The 20,699-nt window shown below is 40.6% G+C and overlaps 1 protein-coding gene across 1 annotated transcript in view; it reads right to left on the reverse strand.

Moving 5' to 3' along the window:
* LOC128745317 (NADPH--cytochrome P450 reductase) overlaps positions 1-20,699 on the reverse strand; it is a 60,897-nt gene that overhangs the window by 39,710 nt on the left and 488 nt on the right. Inside the window, exon 2 of the mRNA XM_053842357.1 lies at positions 20,039-20,100. The gene's annotated coding sequence lies outside the window, so the exon portion shown is untranslated. The remainder of the gene's footprint in view (positions 1-20,038; positions 20,101-20,699) is intronic.

A 20,699-nucleotide genomic window follows, 5' to 3' on the forward strand; every position in this document is an offset into this window, starting at 1 on the left:
GAAACATTTGTTTTGTATCATCGAAACGGATCGAAATCCAAACAATCGAATCGGAAATTCTCGCCGGCCGTCAGTTCGTTTTCGGGAAAGCTATTCATACTTGGCACGGGGCGAGGAGCCTCGAATCAATAATTCGTGAGCTAATCATATCAATCGGAGAAAATATTCCGAACTAAGCCAGCATTGAATGTGTGAATATTGCGTGTAAATGTGTAATATCTCTCTTGACGTAAAAATGACGTAGGTACAAGCGCAACGGTAAGATAAAATTAAAAAAAAAATTAAACGTGATTGTACCTGGATACTGCCGCCGTTTCCATTAGGTAAACCTTTTATTGGTATTGATTTAACTTTACCATCGTGTGGGGTTTAATTTTTATAACTGATTGGATTGGTGCGAATGACGTGGGAGGGATCAGAATAATGGAATTTGCAGCTGCAAATTGGGCCTTCTTAAGATTAGGTGCCAGTTGAAGTTTCGTGCTTTGCAACTCTACGACAAAAAGTGACGAAAATGCTATGGAAGACAACAAAAAACAAGGAAAATAGCATAAAAAGACGATGGCACTAAGCCATCGAAAAAAAAAGCACCAAAAAGATGCTTGAAAAGCGTCAAAAGGGAGAAATACCTTGCAGAAGAAGACGAAATTAACAAATATACGACAGAAAGACGACGAAACAATGACGAAAAGGCAGTAGAAAGGCAAAAAGTCGCTGTTTGGAGGGCAGGGCGACGAAAAAAAGCAACAAAAACAAAAGTGGCGAAATAGCGACAAAAAAAAACAAGGAAAGACGACAACAAAATGACGACGAAATGACGCCAAAACAGCAACAAAAGATAAAAATAGCAAAAGGCGACCGAAAAAGTGACAAAACCCAGAGGTCGAAAAACGAACAGACCAGCCAAACAAAACAGAGGAGGATAAATCGTCGACGAATGTAAGAAAGAAAACAAAGAGATGACAAAAAAAAACGACGAAAAGGTAAGTCCGCGTAAAAACCATCCATAATATGTGAGAAAATAGTACGCATCGACATTAGTTTACACTTTTCAGTAACACTAATAAACACTCAAACACTTAAAAACTTTTAAATAAAGTGCAAATGTCGGTTAAAATTTCATTCAAACTTAAATATAATTTAAGTTTTTCAAACTTAAGATTATTTATTAATTTTTAAATAAAATTATAACCTTTTCTTCGGTGATAAAAACACAGATGGTCTTAAAATTACGGACATTTCTTCAGCAACGCTACGTGGTTGGCTACAGTGGGCTTGACGTGTGACCAGAATGCCTGACGAAAGGCCATTCAAAACTATTTTTTAGCAAATATCCTGGAAAGGGTTGTCGACTCCGACAGCGGGTTGTCCCTGTAGAGGCAATATAATATGTTTAATACTCTTGACAGTTAATTTCAAAAAATTATCATCATCATACTATCATCAAAACTGTCTACTGCGGAAATCATCAGTACTATCTGCTCTACTGGTCTCATAGGATAAAGTGAAAATATGGATTGTATGACAGATTCGTAACTTTGGTACATATATCAAAAATCGAGATTTAGTGGACAGAAAACATCTGGAAGAGAGCAACTTCTACATGCGGTGAAAATTCCACGATAGCTTTGAGTCAGGAAATGGTTGAAAAAGATTTACCAGCTTCAAAAATTAATATCTCATAAAGCAAGTAGCTTAGGGCAAAAATACTGTCAAATCGCTCGTTTTCCCTAATTTGGTAAAAAACCTTATTTTTTCTAATTTTTAACCAAAAATTTCTTGCTGCAAAGATTTCTGCCTGCCGACCTTATCTATAATTTTTTATCGCTCTTTACTGTTGGGTATTCAAATTTAGCCCAAGGCTAATTAACTTTGCCGCAAGCAGAGGGAGGAATGACACGACGTAACATTCGACGGAGCATACCTAGAAACATCATCAGTTGATTTGTGACCGCCATGGCGAAGGCAGTTAAGCAACTACGCTCGGTTCTTTATTCGTACTGCCCGCTCCACATCGGAACGAAGAAGTAGCATATCGTGAGGCACTTCGTGACCTCGTACGGCCGCCAGATGCAGCTTTGCGACCGTAATGTGCAACAGAAACTGAAAAGGAAGACCAAGAGCAATGTGGCCTTGGGCCGGCAGGTCAAAGCAACCGGTCAAATGGTGAAGAAGGCCGCTCGAGTCTGAACTCTGACTCGGCACAAAAATTAATTTTAGTTTTACAATTAACGGAGGGAACGGTAGAAGAAAGTAATAAAGCACAGAGTCGATAGAGTCCAACAGAGTTCATTTCAAGGCCAAGACAAACCACGAGATTAGTCTATTCCATAAGAACGAATCCTTATCCCGAACTAGGGATGAGCGAACAGCTCACGAGCCATTCAAATGAACGTCTTTTCAAATAGAACCATTGTTCTCCTCTTTACATTAACGTGTCGTTTGTAGTTTGTTTCATAGCAAATTTTGGAAATACCACAATATTTATATGAAAAATGTGAACCTTGCTACAAATAACTGGTTGTTTTATTCAGTTAATGACATTGCACATCTAATTTCTTGTTTCTTGTAGCATTTTTTCTCAGCTTTTCAATGGTGGTCTTAAAATGAAAATCGGTTAGGCGGCTCATAGTGAAAACGGGGATTTTTTGATAAAATCCAATATGGCGGTCAAATCCAAGATGGCCGCCAAAATTTTTTTTACTACATTTGAAAGCCCTGTTCTTCTTTACAGAACCGGGATATTTGTTAGTTGTTTCATGGCAAACATATGCAATATCACAAGATATAGATCTCAAGGTTTGCTCAAAATTCAACTTTTTTTAACCTGTTAGACCCATAACATAACCCTTGGCGCACGAGGGGTCCACTATTTCGAGGTATCAAAAGTGTAATTCTCATTTTTTTTAACCATTTTCAACCAATTAACGGTTTCTGGGGCTAGGGAAGGTTCTCTCGATGGCAAAAGACCCCTCCCACCACTAAGAGGGGAGGCTCCCATACAAATTTATGCCTATAAAAATCTATTTCTGTCTGTCTGCCCGAATGTTCCTTATAGAAACGAAAACTACTGAACCGATCGGCGTGAAAATTTGCATTTAGGGGCTTTTGGGGCCAAAGAAGGTTCTTATGATGGTTAGAGACCCCTCCCCCTACTAAGAGGGGGTGGGGGTGCTCCCATACAAATGAAACACAAACTTTTGCATAACTCGAGAACTAATCAAGCAAATGGAACCAAATTTGGCATGTACCCCCCACATTTGGAGGCAGGAATTTTTTCAATGATGGTCTGAAACTCTCACCCCTTTGAGAGGGTCACTCAACGTCGGATCAGATGTTTACCTTGTGTCCGTTACTAGACAAGTTCCGGGAGTACAACTCGCAGACTCTTCTGTTTGCGGACTTTAAGGTGGCGTACGATTCAGTCAAACGAAATAAGCTTTGGGAGATAATGCTAGAACTTGGTTTTCCGACGAAACTTGTTACGCTGGATGGGTCAAAATCATGCGTCAGAAGAGCGGATGTGACCTCAATCGTTGGATGGACTGAAACCAGGGGATGCACTCTCGAACCTGCTATTCAACACTTCCTTCGAAGGTGTAATACGAAGGGCTAATGTGAAAAGGAACGAGACCATCATCACGAAATCACATGTTTCTTGGTTTTGCGGATGAAGTTGATGGCACCGGAAGAGCAGTGGAAGATGCCGTTAGGCCCTTTGAATTGGAGACAGCGAGAATGGAACTTACCATTAACATCGACAAAACGAAGTACGCGGTTGCTGGCAAGGATCGTGGGAGACCAAATGGCGTTGATGCCGAGGTGGACCTGGATGAACTACGATATGAAGTAGTTGAGGAATTCATATATTTCGGTACTCTCGTGACGATGTAAGCCGCGAAGTAAAACGACGAACTGCAGCCGCAAATCAAGCTCTACAGAACACTGATTAATCCTCTCGGTGACTCTTTACAGACATGAATCATGCACACTAAGAGAAGCTGATCGACGAATGCTTGGGGGTTTCGAGTGTAAAATTTTGCGATCAATAGTTGGTGACCAAATTCAAAATGGAGTGTGACGCAGACGTATGAAGCTGTATGTAGTATACAAATATGCTGATATAGTGAAGATAGTACAATGTGGCAGGCTGCGGTTGGCTGGACATGTAGTCAAATGAAAAAGTAGCCAAACCAGGAAGACGCCGTAGTCTTCAAGGCAGAACTCGCACCCGATGGATGTGCGCTGTCTTGGACGATGCACACGTTCTATTACTGGTCAAGAGAATGGGAGAACGGTAGTCCAGGACCGCCCGTCGCCAATAAAGTAAAGTAAGTCCTAGGACATTCGAAAGTAATATAATTTTAACTAATACATTTGAGGATTCGGTTTGATGTTTTAAGGAGGGGGAGGGGGGCTACGTACCCGAAAAATTACCAAGCTTACATTGACAAGCGAGTGGTCATGGGTTCGAATCTTAGTGGTATCAGTGACACTATCGATATCATAGTAACTTTAGCGTGGGTTTATTTTCCGGCCCCTTATTATCGTTCCTTCACGATGAAGCCTCTTTGACAGTGCAAAAAGTCACTCTTGTAGTTCGTTTCGTGTATTGGTCAGAGGAACGTAATGAGGACTCACCAAAATTCTGTCTGTATGACCCTTATAGACTCGGAAACTACTGAACCGATCGTCGTAAAAATTGTATGTAGGGGGTTTTTGGGGCTAGGGAAGGTTCTTATGATGATTCGAAACCCCTCTTCTTTTTGGAAGGGGGTGGGGGGTCTCCCATACAAATGAAACACAAATTTCTGCATAATTTGAGAACTAATCAAGCAAATGGAACCAAACAAAAGATTGTGCCCAAAAAAACTAGGCCTAGGTGCTACATTCCGTTATCGAAACTTGTCCTTCTAGTGTTATACGACAGACTTCGCAGCCAGCTGTTAGGGTACAGGACAATTTCAGGGCCAATTGCTACGATCCTATTGACTCTAACAGCCTCTCCCAGCCGAAATTCGAACATACGACGACTGGTTTATTAGACCAGCGTCATACATCGAAGCCAACTGGCAGGCTTGTGCCAATTTGTGCTTAATAACCGCCATTATAGGATTGGGCAAAATTCTCGAAAGTATCGATAATTGAATATCATCGTCGATATATCGTTCGTTAAGCATCGCAAGCTGGAAAGTCTTGGTAATGCCGTCAGTTCCCAATACTACTCTCTGTGCTCTCTGGTCAGTTCTGAATTGCAGAAAATCGCATATCGTATGCACTTACTGTCCAATAAGCGTTATACATGTAAGTGACATTGTTCAAGGTTTTGCATTAGAGTCAATTCCAATAAAGTAAATTTGAGAATTAGGCTTAGTAGCTACCTGAAAAGAAAACAGCGTGAGAAAAAATCCTTAAAATATTGCTTTCTTGAGCATTTCCTGGCCTAGTTTTAGCCTATATTTTTTCAGCTGCATATCCCGCTTTATCAAAACAGTATCGGGATGAAATTATGGATTCAGCATAATATCGACGTCGTAAGTATCGATGAAATATATCGAAATATCGGCCTTCGAGTATCGATACCGCGGGTATCGATACGGTATCGCCCAAGGCCCCTTATAGCTCGAGGAAAGCTGGATAGCGATCATAATAGAAAGAAATGCAGTGCAGGGTACAGCAAACATCTCAGTAAATATCACAATAGATCAACTATATGTCTGGTCGCAACTGGTCGCAGTGATGAGCCAACACAAGAAAAAAAATATCCGAAAACAAACTACCATAAACTTCTCTCAAAACCGCGAATGAAACCAAAGTACCACTTCTTTTTGTTTGTTTTGAGTCCATGTATCATCGAATGAAATCTGCAGTTCACACGTAAATAATCCAGTAAAAGTATTAACTATTGTTATGTCAATAATTCATCATTCCACTTGGCATGAGTCAGGGGACACGGGACATTAAATCGCCAGAAATCAATCGCAGCTAATAACCACTCATTCGGAGTTTCGCAATTTTATCTCTACTGTCGGGTCGAATCCAACTTCATTCGAGTGGAAGCAAGCACAGACTATCATCAGGGGGATTAGTCATCGGCCAGCATTATCAGTTTCTTTTATCTTTTGGTGAATGAGTTTACTTGACGCAACTGTATTTTTTCTATGTGAAATATGATCATACACCTCTTTCTTGAACGATGTTGTCGATAAATTCTCTGCCAAAATAAGTTGCTATACAGTCAGTGCCGATATTGAATTTGTCATCGGTTTCGAGTTCGACAGCGTGTTTCGGCGAAGCCGTAAAACGACCTTACCATTCCGATTCACACATGCACGCATCGCCGTCTACCTTGTGAAGGATTTTTATCAGGACGGTGGACCAGTAAAGGTACCAGTACACTGTTTGCTGAATCATCCAATATTTGATCTATTTCATCAAATAAATTTGAAAACCCGTGTACTGACCCAACCAAATATTCGAACAAATTTTATTTTTCAAAATGTCGCCGAGCTTTTCCAATAAAATTTGGCGGTTTGTAAAACAGTGTAATATGCCAATCAAATTAAATTTGTTTTCGTAACATTTTGCGCTGTTCGCCGGTTTGTTTGCTTGAAACTTATCAAAAAAGCTCACAATGTTTATTATTTGAACTGCTGTCAAAATCGAATTTGGTACAGGAAAAATCGTGCAGAAAGGGAGTTTTGCAAAGGAAATGACACTGGAATAAATCAGGACATTATTAAATCAACATTACATTGGTATTGATATTAGTGATGTCCGAAATTTTTAATTATTCGATTGCCGATTAATCGATCGAGTAGGCACTGGTCGATTAGTTCAGTATTCGTGCTAGTAGTAGTGTTCGACATCGGAACGAAAATTGAGGTCCGGGTTCCGGTCCGGTAAAAATCGGCACGAATTTTCTTATTCCGACTTTATTCCGGTCCGATTTGGCTCGGTTCCGGTTCCGGAACCTGAGCAGAGCCAAATCGGACCGGATCATTAGTCTTTATAGTCGGAATAACAAAGTTCGTGCCGCCTTTTAACCGGACCGGCCCGGAACCCGGACTTCAATTTTCGTTCCGATGTCGAACACTAGCTAGTAGTATTCGACTATAAATATTCGAATATTTCGTTAAATTATTCGATTAATCTTTCGATTATGAACGATTAATGGGGATTATTCTCATTTTTTTAATCTTATTTAAACTATTCGCTTAATGAATTACTCGTGTCGGCAGTATTCGATTACAAATTATTCGATTATTCCATGCTGTAATCGATTAATCGAGAAATTACCGGACATCACTAAATGTAGAAATTGAATTTACACTCAAGTCGCTTTTTACGCGAAGGATACCTCCCGCGTAAATCAAAACCGCGTAAATTCCGAAAACCGCGTAAATTCTGAAAACCGCGTAAATTCCGAAAACCGCGGTAAAAAAACCGCGTAAATTCCGCTTAAAAAACAAAATTTCGCGTAAAAAAACTGTGGATTTCAACACTACGTGTAAAAATAGACGTTTTGACCACATCCGCGTAAATTCAGAAAACCGCCTAAATTCCGAAAACCGCGTAAAAAAAACCGCGTAAATTCCGAAAACCGCGTGAAAATAGTCGCGTAAAAAATCTCGTAAAAAGCGACTTCAGTGTATATAAATTGCATTTTTTCATACCGCAGTAATTTGTATTAATTATTTTGAATTAATAATAATGCCTGTATTAAAACGTGTTTAAAAAAATTAAAATGGCTTTCAGCTTCCTGTTAAATGAATTGCCTCACTTTGCGAGCGTACTTTTTTTTGCGTATTTGCTCTGTTTGATCTGCACAGAAATCTGCTGGCGCAAACATTTTCGGGCCGAATGTATTTGATAATCTCACGAATTTCATGCTGTTTTGCAAACAGTGTACTGGCCCCACAAAATATGTCAAAATTTATTTGATTTTGTAACACGGGTAACGTCTCAGATCGAATTTTTGACATCAAATTTGACAAACAGTGTACTGGGCAAGACAAATATGTCTGTCAAATACCAAAATTTGCCCAAATTCTGACAGGAAGAAAATTTGACGATAAAGCAAACAGTGTACTGGTACCTTAACAGTAGAAGAGCATACACAAAAACGGTCAAGATAACACGCTGCCCGAAGTGGCAGTCCGGTCCGTCAGATGGGAAAGGCTGTTGCATGCACACACCATCAACCGTTGGCACTGGTTTGGTACAAGCACTGTACTGTTCGACTGTTTCCTACTCCTCCGAGCTCCGATGAAGGCGAAGGTCCATCCGATGCCAGTGCAGTTAGGCCGCCAAGCAGACGACGCTGCTCACCACGATTTTTGCTCTTCGCTTCAATGATTATTTAGGTGAACTTGACCAGTCAGTGGCTACTTTCCTGTGGAGTTTTTTTCAATCTGCATTCGATATGCGATATCACCTGGATTGTAGTAGATAATTTTCATTTGCGGTGAGAAGGGTGCGAATGAAAATCTCGTTCAAGTATTGGTAGGGTAATTTGCACGGCAATGTGAAGGCGAAAGTTTCGAATTCTAAACGGTTTCACCTTCCAGTTGAGCTATAATATGTTTTGATGGCTTCGAATCTGGGAAAATTTCTGGGCTTCGAACAGTGAATCAATAAGTAGTTGGATTCTGCATCTTCTACACAGTAAATTCCATAAAAACTTGCGTAGGAAAATGCGTTCGAAAGTGAGGTTGCAATAAATATTGACTACTGCCTAGCAGGCTGTGACAAGGCCACTGAAACATGACGTTTATATAGGTACACAGTCGACGACAGCGAAAGTAAAAGCAGTTGTAATGAAACCAGTTTCCCCGATTTGACTGACCGACCGACCGACTGTCTATGTAGGCAATATGGGGCTCTAGAGCACGCTCGCCAGAACGGTGAAGGCAGTCCGGTGGTGTCGCAAAGCTCGCCGAGTTCTGCGTTCGTTGACTCTAGTAGGTACAGAATGCTCCACAGAACTACATACCTACTGCAATTGCCATGCCATGGAACGGCCATTAGGAAAAAGAAACCTATATGGTCACAGTCATGTTGGGAAAGAGGGTGCCATTGCAAAAAAAGTTACCAATCATAACCAGTAATTCAAACGTGCTTAAGCTTGTACCACCTGCTAGCTAGAGGATATAGACAAGGTCACCGTCGTGCAACTTCAACATTACCGGTTGGTGAACCGATAGGTTGGTCATCGATAGTCCAGTTTTCTTTTGCATAAGACCGACATTAAAATGTGTTCATACTTTTCTCTCTGAAGGTGAAATATGATGCAAAAATCTTCAATTCGTGATGACTTTTACATCATCTCAACAAAGAAGTAGAGAGGCCAAAATGGAACACGTTTGCTTATCAGTTGTCGAAAAAAAAACGCTGCGAACTTAACTGTTGATAGCAACTCCGGCCGAAAGCAGAGTCTTTGTACCATTATCAATGGTAAGGGTAACACACTAACCGATGCAAACCGGAAAACATAACCCTCTTTTTCCACCATGTCATGCATGCAGGCGCCATTGATTGATCATTTATCAAACCTTAACAGGCTTGATCGAGCGCCACGCCACCACGACACCACGCTCCGATATGGGACACTGTGTCGCATCATTGCGGGGCACGTGTTTTCGACCGGACAGCGACACAAACAACTTCGATTGGTGCTGGTGCACTCCGTTGCAGTTGCAATTTTTTGCTGGCTGGAAAAGCTGACATCGACGAAATGGTTGAACACCCGCGGTTCATCGACTGGTCACATTGCCGCAACAATGGCCAACAACTAGACGAAAGATAGAGAGACTGGTACTGGTACTGGGAACACACGCAGATATCAAATAATGGTAGGTGGATGAACGATAAGATAACGATTGTAAGAACGGGGCAGGAAGCAATCGACCGGTATGCCCATATATGTAAAATCCAATGTCACAAACCTGTGCGAAAGCCTAGGGTACTGATAGTGAAAGCTGACGAAGCGTTTCTGTTCGTTCGAACAATGAGAGACACATTCCACCAGGTTCCCCGGTAGCCTCTTCCAATCTTGCTAGAGAGCAAACAACAATGATTTGAGGAAGTGTCAGGTTTTGCACGTCACGGTTGCTGTTGTTGTCACAGCAACGTTGCATCGGCTTGTTTTCGGTTTGTTCAACGAGTCATTTGCTGGCAAATGTAGGACAGAAAACTGACTACTCATTGCGTGAGATCGAAGCAATCGGATTAGGATTGTCAAGTGGTTTTGTGTTGAGTCATAAAAATCATGATTCTGCCGTAACGCATCTAGGAATAAATGCAACAATCTTTAATTATGATGTAAGACGTGGTAAGACTGCGTCTTACTGGAAGAAATGAGTTTCCAAATCAGGATTTTCGTCCGATTAGAGTGCATGGGTTTCATACCGATGTGGAGACAGGTTGGTTCTATCACTCAGGTTAAGATTCCGAAGAGCATACCGCAATCACATTGGCCAAAACAACAAAATAACTACGAATATACCACAAAAAACAGTAAAAATACGACGAAGACAGCCAAAAGACGACAAAACTATGACAAAAAGACAAAAAAACCAAAAAGACAAAGAACAAACAAAGAAAAGACAATGAAGATGCGGCGATAGGACAAAAAAAATGACGAAAACATAACAGAGAAACGACGAAAAGAAAAGAAAAGAAGATAAAAATATGATGAAAAGACCCCTAAAAAACAGACAAAAGAACACTGAAAAGGCGACGAAAAGCTGAAGAAGACACGAAAAAAGACCATAAAGCATAACATCATAGTTTGGCCGCCCGTGAATTGTCCGCGACTGATCTAGATCGGCTGAAATTGCACAAAGAACCATCGGCAGAATGACGCTTGGGAGTAGCACAGATCATTCTCAGTGTGCATTCACTGGTGACCCAATTCTTTGTAATGATCAATAGCAAAGCTGGCCACGTCCAAGGTAGGTCAATTCTTTTTCTATTCGGTCACTATCCATCACTCTCCATAGCTTTGATTGTTTTCATAAATCTTTTGTTAAAATATAAACCAGTTCTGCGCTTTTTTTCGGTAAGCAATTTAATCCCAAATGTGCTTGGCATGCACCTGTTTTTGCCCCAACATTGATGTGCCTGACCATGCCTATTGTGGCAGAACAATCAAATCTCGTTTTACGTCCACTGTAAAAGGAGGATTAAAAAAAAAGCAAAGCCATGGGTATAAACGTCATTCAGAGAATTTGACCCTTCTTTATCGACAGACTTCGCAGCCGGTTATTTGAGTGCAGGAAAATTTCGCGGCTAGTGCAAAGATCCTATCAACTCTGTAGCGGCACCGCCCAGTTGAGATTCGACGACAGGCTTGCAAGGTCAGGTCAGCATCGTACCCCAGAGCTAACTGAGCGGGCAAAAAGGAGGATGTAAATTTAAATTCAAAATAGAGGACGTTAATTCAAATTTTGGACGTAAAACGAGAGGACAATAATTCAAATTTTGAACGTAAAAACGAATAACAAAAATACGAACGAGAAATGACAAAAGAACAATCGAATTACAACGAAAGTTGTCTAAAATACGATGTAGACAACAAAAATTTGACAAATATGCCATTTTTGATAAAATCTAAGATGGCGACCAAATCCAAGATGCCCGCAAAAAACTTTTACTCCATTTGAAAGCCCTGTTCTTCTTTACAGGACCGGGCCATTGGTAAGTTGTTTTATGGCAAATTTATGAACTATCACATGATATAAATCTCAAGGTTTACTCAAAATTCACCTTCTTTTGAAACAGTTAGGCCACTTGGCGAACGAGGGGTTCACTGTTTCGAGGTATCAAAAGTGTAATTCTTATTTTGTAACCACTTTTAACCAATTAAGCGTAAAAGTTCCAATATTTGAAGACCACGTGTCAGCAGTGGCCCCGTTTCAGCGAGAATTACTCACGAAGGCGAAAATATGACAAAAAGGCGATATAAAAGCCAAATACGACAAAGAAGAAACGAAGGAAAGGCGAGGAGAATACGAAGAAAAGAAAATGAAGAAATGGCGAAAAGACGACAAAAACGCTGAAAATACAATGAAATAACAAAAAGACTAAGAAGATATAAGAAAAGGAGACACAAGCTTGATACAAAGACAGCGAAAATACGATAAACAGACAGTGAGAAGAATGCACGACCACGAATGGAAGACCACGAAGAAATGATGAAAAGGCGACAAAAGATGAGGAAAATACAGAGTGAAGACAATGAAGAGACGGTAAAAAGAAGACAAAAATACAACGTAAAGACAACGAAATGATGAATAAAAAACGCCAAATAAAAAAAAGTTACAGAAAGACGCTAAAGAAGGTCGAAGCACGGCGAGAAGATAACGAAGGGACGACAAACATATACACGAAAAAACAGCAAAAAGACGATGAAAAAGTGTTCAAGATACAACAAAAGACAAAGATAAGACGTCGAAACGGTAACGGAAAAACGGTGAAAAAATAACAATAACACGCCAAAACAGCGACAAAAAAGCCAACGAAAATATGTTGAGAACAAAACCAAAATACGACGAAAAAAGCTAAACAGACGACGAAGACTAAATGGCGAAAGATTAGTAAAATACCACAACAAGACAATGAAAATACAACAAAAAGACCAGCAAAAAGCGACAAAATTGAAATGATGAAAATACGATGAAGGAGCGACAAAAGAACGACAAATTGACAAAGACGTTGGGAAATTAAAATACTACAAATTCGATTCAACAAAAATGCCAATAAAAAAAGGTAAAAATACGACGAAAAAGTCTAAAAAAGACGACAAAGAAACGGCGAATCGTTTCTTCGCCATGAAAAGGTGATGAGAATTCAAAGAAAAAACAATAAACATGACAAAAGTAATCGAAAACAACGAAAATACATCGAAGGAACGTCAAAACAAAAACGTAACGACAACGAAGAGACGATAAATGATAAAAGATGTCAAAAAACGACGCAAAAACTTTGAAGAACACCGGAAAAACAGCAGACGGTCGTTAAAAATGGATTGAATATATGACAAAAGATGAGAAATGGCAATGAGTGCCAACACAGCGTCAAAAAATACAGCAGGAATAAGACAAAAAAAAACAGCGAAACGACAATATGACGAAAAAAGGTAAAAACTGGGCGAAAAACCGGCGACAAGAAGACGAAATAATAATGAAAATACGAAGAAAAGACAAAGAAGAGACTGTGAAAGACGAAAAACATGACGAAAATACAACGGAGATACGACGTACAGACAACAAAGAGCGACGATAAAATAGGACGAAAAAAAACAAAGACAAGGCAAAAAACGTTGAAGCTACGCCGGAAAGATAGCGATAAGTCGTTGAAATTATGACGAAATAACGATTACAGTGGACACGGTGACAACAAGACATCAAAACAGCACCAAAAATTACGGCAAAAAATGTTTAAAGAAACACCATAAAAGCGCAAAAAATGCCAAAAAAAAGTCGGCAGAAAACCAACAACAAAAGGTAAAAGGTCGACTGAAATAGGATGAAGAGACAATGGAATGTAGGAGATATAGTAGGCATAGCGTAGAGGATTAGTATATATATAAGAGTGACATTAACTGTAAAATAGATCATTAATATTCGAACAGTTCACGAATAAACGTTGTCTTGAATAAATGGCTACAGGAAGAACTACCAAAAAATGGCGAAAACACGTGCCAGTATCTAGCTGAATCTACCCACAAAGAGTTGTGGTTAGATCAGTCGAATTGCGGCCCATCGAGTTGATCCGTCCGGCCCACTGACTATTTTTCTGACTATTGTAGGTTAGGTTTCGTAATGATTGAGGCGAAATTTAACTTAGGAAAATCGCAGCAAACTGTGACCGCACATGGTCGCAATATTTTTTCGCATCAAGAATTTTCTGCTCGTAACCTTTTAAATTACATATTTCGAAGAAGTGACAAGTATTTAGTGATTGTGTTGATTGGCTTGACGTTTTGGACGCCAAATACAATCCCAGAATCGCATTCAACAGAGATACACAGTGTGAGCAGTGCCGGAGAGGATGGACATTCCAATCCAGATAGCCCCTTCTTTGAAAAATCGAAAAATGTGCTGTTCCACGCCGGACTGATTTCTTCCCATAGCAGTATTTGTATAGATATAGAACATCTTCGGTACCTAGGGGGGCAGCAAGTTCACAGCACATTTAAGCTGACAAAAAAGACGAGACATACAGGAAATGCCGGTGAGATCGTTTCATAATTTTATTATTCATCCTAACTGAGCGATTTCTTCATCGTAATAATTATTAAGCAATTGTTTTGCAACTTTTATTATTAATCTACGCTATCAAATAGGAAACGTTCCAAGCGCTCTTTTGCAGAAATGCTCAAGAAAGCCGAGCCATTGACCAACGAAAGTATCTATTCCTTTTTGCCAACCGATGAGGATACTTCTGACGAACCCCTCGAAGGATGTTCTTATGCCATGCAAGAAAGCTCTAGGAAGAGGAAAACAATTAACTCTCCTCGACTTACTCGCAAAGGACTTAAGATACTCCCGAGCGGAATGGAAAATACATCAAACTTGAAGAAAAGCAGTGAAAAAAATCCGAAGCAGGTACCTCCAGGGTTGCAAAATTTGAGATCAAACCAGGAGTACCCACCGCTTTCTGGTGCACCAAAAACCCCTGGCACATCCAACTTACATTCAGAGATCAAATCGGGAAAGGGATTTTTGAAGTTCTCTGACATTGTGGACTGGATATTTGAAACCTTCAACATCTCGGATCCACTCAAAAGCTTTCTACTTGCCTTTCCTCCACAGTTTCCACACAGTTAAGACATTTTTGAAGCAACTAACAGCACAATGGCCCCTCCTCTCAGTTATCGTATCCTTCGATGACTAATACGTCGAACAATGCTGAGAACTCTATCGCTGTGTTACAGTGGAATTGCAGAAGTATCATCCCCAAATTCGACCTTGTCAAACAATTATTAAATATTTCTAACTGTGACGTATTCGCGCCCTGTGAAACTTTTCTCAATTCAAGTAATGATCTCAACAACCACGATTTTAACGTCATCCGACGAGACCGAGGATCACATGGTGGAGGAGTACTTCTAGGGATCAAGAAGTGCTATTCGTTCTTCCGAATAGACCTCCCCTCGTTCTCGAATATTGAAGTCGTTGCCATTCAAGCTAGAATACAAGGAAAAGACCTTTGTATCGCTTCGATATATATCCCTCCATCGGTGCGGATTGCGCAGAAGCAACTTTCTGATATTGCAGAATTGCTTCCCGCACCCTTGCTAATTCTGGGAGATTTCAATTCCCATTGCACTCAATGGGGGTCGTTATACGACGACAACCGATCCTCTCTAATTAATAACCTGATTGACGACTTCGATGTGGCACTTCTAAACACTAGGGAAGCGACACGTATACCTAATCCTCTAACCCACGCCAGCGAACTGGATCTATCTCTCTGTGCAACATCACTAGCGTTAGATTACAAGTGGAAGGTAATCCATGATCCACACGGTAGTGCTCATCTGGCAATTCTTATATCAATTACTAATGGCTACCCGCCCGTGCATTCCAACAATGTTACCTCACACGCAATATCGATTGGAAACGCTAAGCGGTCATAAACTCAGAAAACATCGAATCGCGCGATGAACTTCCTCCGGAGGAAAAGTACGACTTTATTACTGGCTTGATCCGTTCAACCGGCGGTCTTCCACCATTTGGTGGGACAAAGAGTGCTCGGAACTGTACGCGCAAAAGTCCTTGGCGTATAAGGACTTTCGAAAACATGGTTCGATAGATCTGCTTAGGAAGTACGAGGTACTTGAGAGACAGAAGAAGAGTTTGATGAGAGCGAAAAAACGCGGATTTGGAGCACCGCTCGACGCATGCGGAACCGTAACGTTACAAACGAAAGTGCGGAGTACTCTAACCGATGGATTCTCGACTTTGCCAAGAAGGTCTGTCCGGACTCTGTCCCGGCTCAGACAATGGTAGAATTTTCTATTGCTCTCCTTTCTTGCAACAATGCTGCTCCAGGGTTAGACAGAATCAAATTCAACTTGTTGAAGAATCTGCCTGACCCTGCCAAAAGACGATTGTTGAACCTGTTCAATAAGTTTCTCGAGCTGAATATTGTTCCGCAAGATGAAAGTAATCGCCATTCAGAAACCCGGGAAACCAGCCTCCGATCATAATTCTTATAGGCCGATTGCGATGCTTTCCTGTATCCGAAAGTTAATGGAGAAAATGATCCTCCTTCGCCCAGATAAATGGGTCGAAAAGAATGGCTTACTTTCAAATACCCAATTTGACTTCCGCAGGGGCAAAGGAACAAACGATTGCTTAGCGTTGCTGTCTACTGAGATTCAACTCGCCTACGCTCAGATTCTGTCTCCGTAGAAGTTTTGACCGAGAAACTTCACTTGCAGGGTCTCTCACCGGTTGTGAATAATTTTTTGCTCAATCTGTTGTGTTGTGTGCTGTGGAAAAACGCATGAGTTTTACACATGATGATTTGTCCTCTTCTGTATAACTTTTATGTTGAAGTCCTCTTCTGCATAACTTTCATGTTAACGATATTGATAGTCATCTCGAAGAGTCATGCACGTTAAAGCAACTTGCAGACGATAGCGTTGTTTCCATTACAGGACCCACGACTAACGATTTGCAGGGACCTTTGCAAGATACTTTGGATAATTTCTCCAGTTGGGCGTTAAAGCTGGGTATCGAATTCTCCCCGGAAAAATCAGAGTGGGTCGTTTTCTCTAGGAAGCATGATCCAGCACAACTTCAGCTCCTACTTATGGGTAAAACGATCGCTCAGGTACTGGTTTACAAATATCTCGGTATCTGGTTCGATTCCAAATGCACTTGGGCATGCCACTTTAGGTATCTGATTCAAAAATGCCAACAGAGGATAAACTTTCTTCGTACAATTACCGGAACTTGGTGGGGAGCGCACCCAGGAGATCTTACAAGGCTGTACCAAACCACGTGTTTCTGCCTCCGGTCCGCCGCTAACACGCATATTATCAAGCTAGAAAGAATACAATATCGTTGTCTGTGTACACTCCCATAAATGTCACATGACTAGATACTCCTAAGTCTGCTCTATTTTTCGACACTTCCATGAAAGAAGAAACTTTCGGTATCCCGGATCAACTGCAATCGCAAGAGATTCCCAAAATTTTCTTCAATAAATTTAAAAGTGTTAGTTGCGATAAGATGTTCTATACTGACGGATCCTACCTCGACGAGTCCACTGGCTTTGGTGTCTTCAACGAAAACTTTACTGTCTCCTACAAACCGTGTATGTCGCAGAACTTGCTGCCCTTGCCCTTGCACAGATAGCCTCAATGCCATTGAGGCTCTGCGATCGATGAAGATGGTAAAGCACTCCCCGTATTTCCTGGTGAAAATACGGGAGCTATTGAGTGCTTTAACTGATAAAAATTTTAAGGTTACCTTAGCCTGGGTCCCTTCTCATTGCTCCATACCGGGTAATGAGAAGGCTGATTCTTTAACTAAGGTGGGTGCGATTGATGGCATTATTTACGATAGACCAATTGCTTATAACGAATTTTATGGTACGTTGCGTCAGAGGTCGCTCACTAGTTGGCAAACATCATGGAATATAGATGATTTGGGACGATGGCTACATTCCTAAGGTATCGACGAAAGCATGGTTCAAGGGATTGAATGTAAGTAGAGACTTCATTCGCGTGATGTCTAGACTTATGTCCAATCACTACACGTTAAACACGCATCTCTTTCATATTGGGCTTGTAGAGAGTAACCACTGTGTTTGTGGCGATGGCTTCCACGACATCGAGCATGTTGTTTGGTCGTGTGCCGAATTCTGTGGTGCTAGGTCAAAGGTAACTGATTCCCTTCGGGCCCGAGCAAGACAACCTAACGTCCCTGTACGAGATATTCTGGCTAGCCGAGATCTCCAGTATACGAGCCTCATATACGAGTTGCTGAAAAATGCTGACGTAACTATTTAAAAAGCTCTGTTTAATTCTCAGATCACACACTGCCAATGTATCTGCACTATCGCCACTGATACAAATACAATGAAACCCTTATTCCACCTTTCCTAGCCCCCTCCCCCCTCGATATTAAGAAAACTGTAAATACCTACTAACCCCAGTAAATCGGGTGTATCGATCATATCTCCTAACATAGATGTAAGCAGTGCTCCTCGTGCACTATTTTTATAAAAACCTTACGGCTCCTCTAAGCTACCGCAAACGAGCCAAATAAAATGATATAAAAAAAGTATTCATAGCTCTACGGTTTCTATTTATAGTCGCACCTATTAGTGTTTTCGGTTCAAATTTTCTAGAAACATCGAATTATCTGATTCTAGTGAGATTCGAAGTCACGACCACTCGCGTGTCAAAGCAGGGTCGGTAACCTTGCGGTTGCGGAGCCCCTTATGAAACATCCAGAATCAATTCTGAGATAAAAGCATTAGCAGACATCAAGTGCGATTGCGCACCAAATTGTTCTGTTGAGCTACTAATATTAATGCGACAATGCACAAATTGTATACTCCGTCAATTTTGACTGAGCTCAAACGGAAGATCGATACAAACTGTTAAACGTGAAGGATGATTGCACATTTAACAAACACATTTTAAGTTCAGGACATCAAATTCGTTGACTTTTTCACTAGTTTTCCGAAACGAAAACGAATGAAAAAGCAGATGTAAGTGGTTGTCGTCCGAGACCAAAGCAGCAAAAATGTGCTTGCACGTGATTGGTTGATTTGTCAATTATAACAAAGCTTGTTTATTTATGCATGATTTTATTGTTCAATTCGTAGAAAGAGTTCTGACCGACTGGTAGTAGCTACCAGCTTAACAAGTTGTCTTTGTGACTCCTACCTTTTGTCCAATGCTGGAAGGTGCATGGGTCGAACCAAGCTATAATAATCAGAGATTATAACCGGATTTGAACACACAACACCCGCCAGGGCGTGTGGCTCGCTGGTACCCGTGTACCTTTGAACCATAGAGGCGCTGGACAAAAAGAGACTGCGCAACGCCCCTTATTAATGTAGCGACGTATCTGGTTAGGATTATTTTTAGACACAAATTGTGCCTCTTCCTCCATCTACTGTAGAACCACCGACCGAGAAGTTTAACCTAACTTGGTTTTACTTTCAGGACGACGACACTATGCAGGCCCTTACGACTTGCCAGGTACCGCCCGTGGCGCTGTTCGTCCCTCAGCGTGTTAGCCGCGTTTCTCAGCGCGGGTTTTCGGGTTTTCTTTGACATTGAAATGCGGTCAGGCCTTAATATTATTTTTTGAAATGTGAGAATGTGTAGCAATTTAACATTGTTATGAACGATTAGTAGGCAGCTTATGCGTTTAAAGAGCTTTTTTTCTTTTCAGTTTTAATTTGGGACAACAAATTTTAATCGCTGTTATCATCACTGTTTACCACAACTGTGCAGAATGGCAATTCCTTGTTTGCCAAACCATGTTTTGTTGTATCTGTCGCCATGACAACGCCTAAGTTTCGGAAAATCGCGTGATCTATTCCCTACTGCATTCTAATTTTAGCTTTTAACTTAAAAATACATTTCCTTCATGATTGTAATACACTCTTCAGCCGGGTTATTATTCAACTTCTGAGTAGATATAACTTACAAATCATGAAATTTCCTAAGAATTTTTCAATGACATGTCTTCGAAAAAGTAGGAGAAGAAAAATGAAGTTAGTTATTTTTTTAATTGTAACAAAAAGTATTCCATAGGTTGCTCAGTTTCTTTCGACTGTGCAACTGCGTAGTGTTTTTGAGTTAGCTTTTACCAATAAGCCGTATGAATAAAACAGTTTACTTTGCTTTTTCCGTTTAAATCGTATGGGAGCATTTGTCCTAAATCTTTTATTCATACGGCCAAATATCTTCTTTGAACTTGGTTTGGATTAAATACAACAAAACACTCCAGTGATCGCGTTTTCAATTTAGTTACAATGAAACCACATAAACACTTACCAGTAATACCGCAATATACAGCACAAAGAGCGGGTTCCAAAATTCCAATCAGTAAAATATTCCTTTCGGATAGAAAAACATAGAATATGATTAACGCCAATCACAATCCGAGTGACGAAATCCTAGGAATAGCAGCACTACACAGTCGACCTGATAGGTGATGTTACGTAGGCAGTCAGGCAGGGCCTCCGTTACTGTCTATCTTCTACACTCGCATCAACACACCATAAAATGATCATTGCTGATTCCACTCCTCAACGCAAGGCACGCACACGCACACATCACCAGGCATGATTCCGAAACCTCGGTTTGCAAATCGATTCGGATACATATTAATGGGCAAACTCTAGTTCGATCATCAAATATTAGAATTCCTAGTTTGGGCTAGCTAGATACCTAAGCAAATATTTATTCTGTTTCGAATCAACCAATTCAAGGAAACTTTTCTGTAGAGAGTCTATGAGGTCCACTAAAGCAGTAACCAAGGAAATCTATCATAGAATGAATGTGAACAAGGAAAACGTAACAAACGAAAGATAAACGAAGCAAAAGATTACTTCAGCAGCAATCTCCGTCATCGTCATAAATGAAAAGATGAAACGCACCAAGCACAGTCACTTATCGTGGGCCTGGGCCACACATTATTTGTTCGTCTCTTCCT

This window comes from Sabethes cyaneus, chromosome 1, assembly GCF_943734655.1.
Source record: "Sabethes cyaneus chromosome 1, idSabCyanKW18_F2, whole genome shotgun sequence".
NCBI classification, from domain to species: domain Eukaryota; kingdom Metazoa; phylum Arthropoda; class Insecta; order Diptera; family Culicidae; genus Sabethes; species Sabethes cyaneus.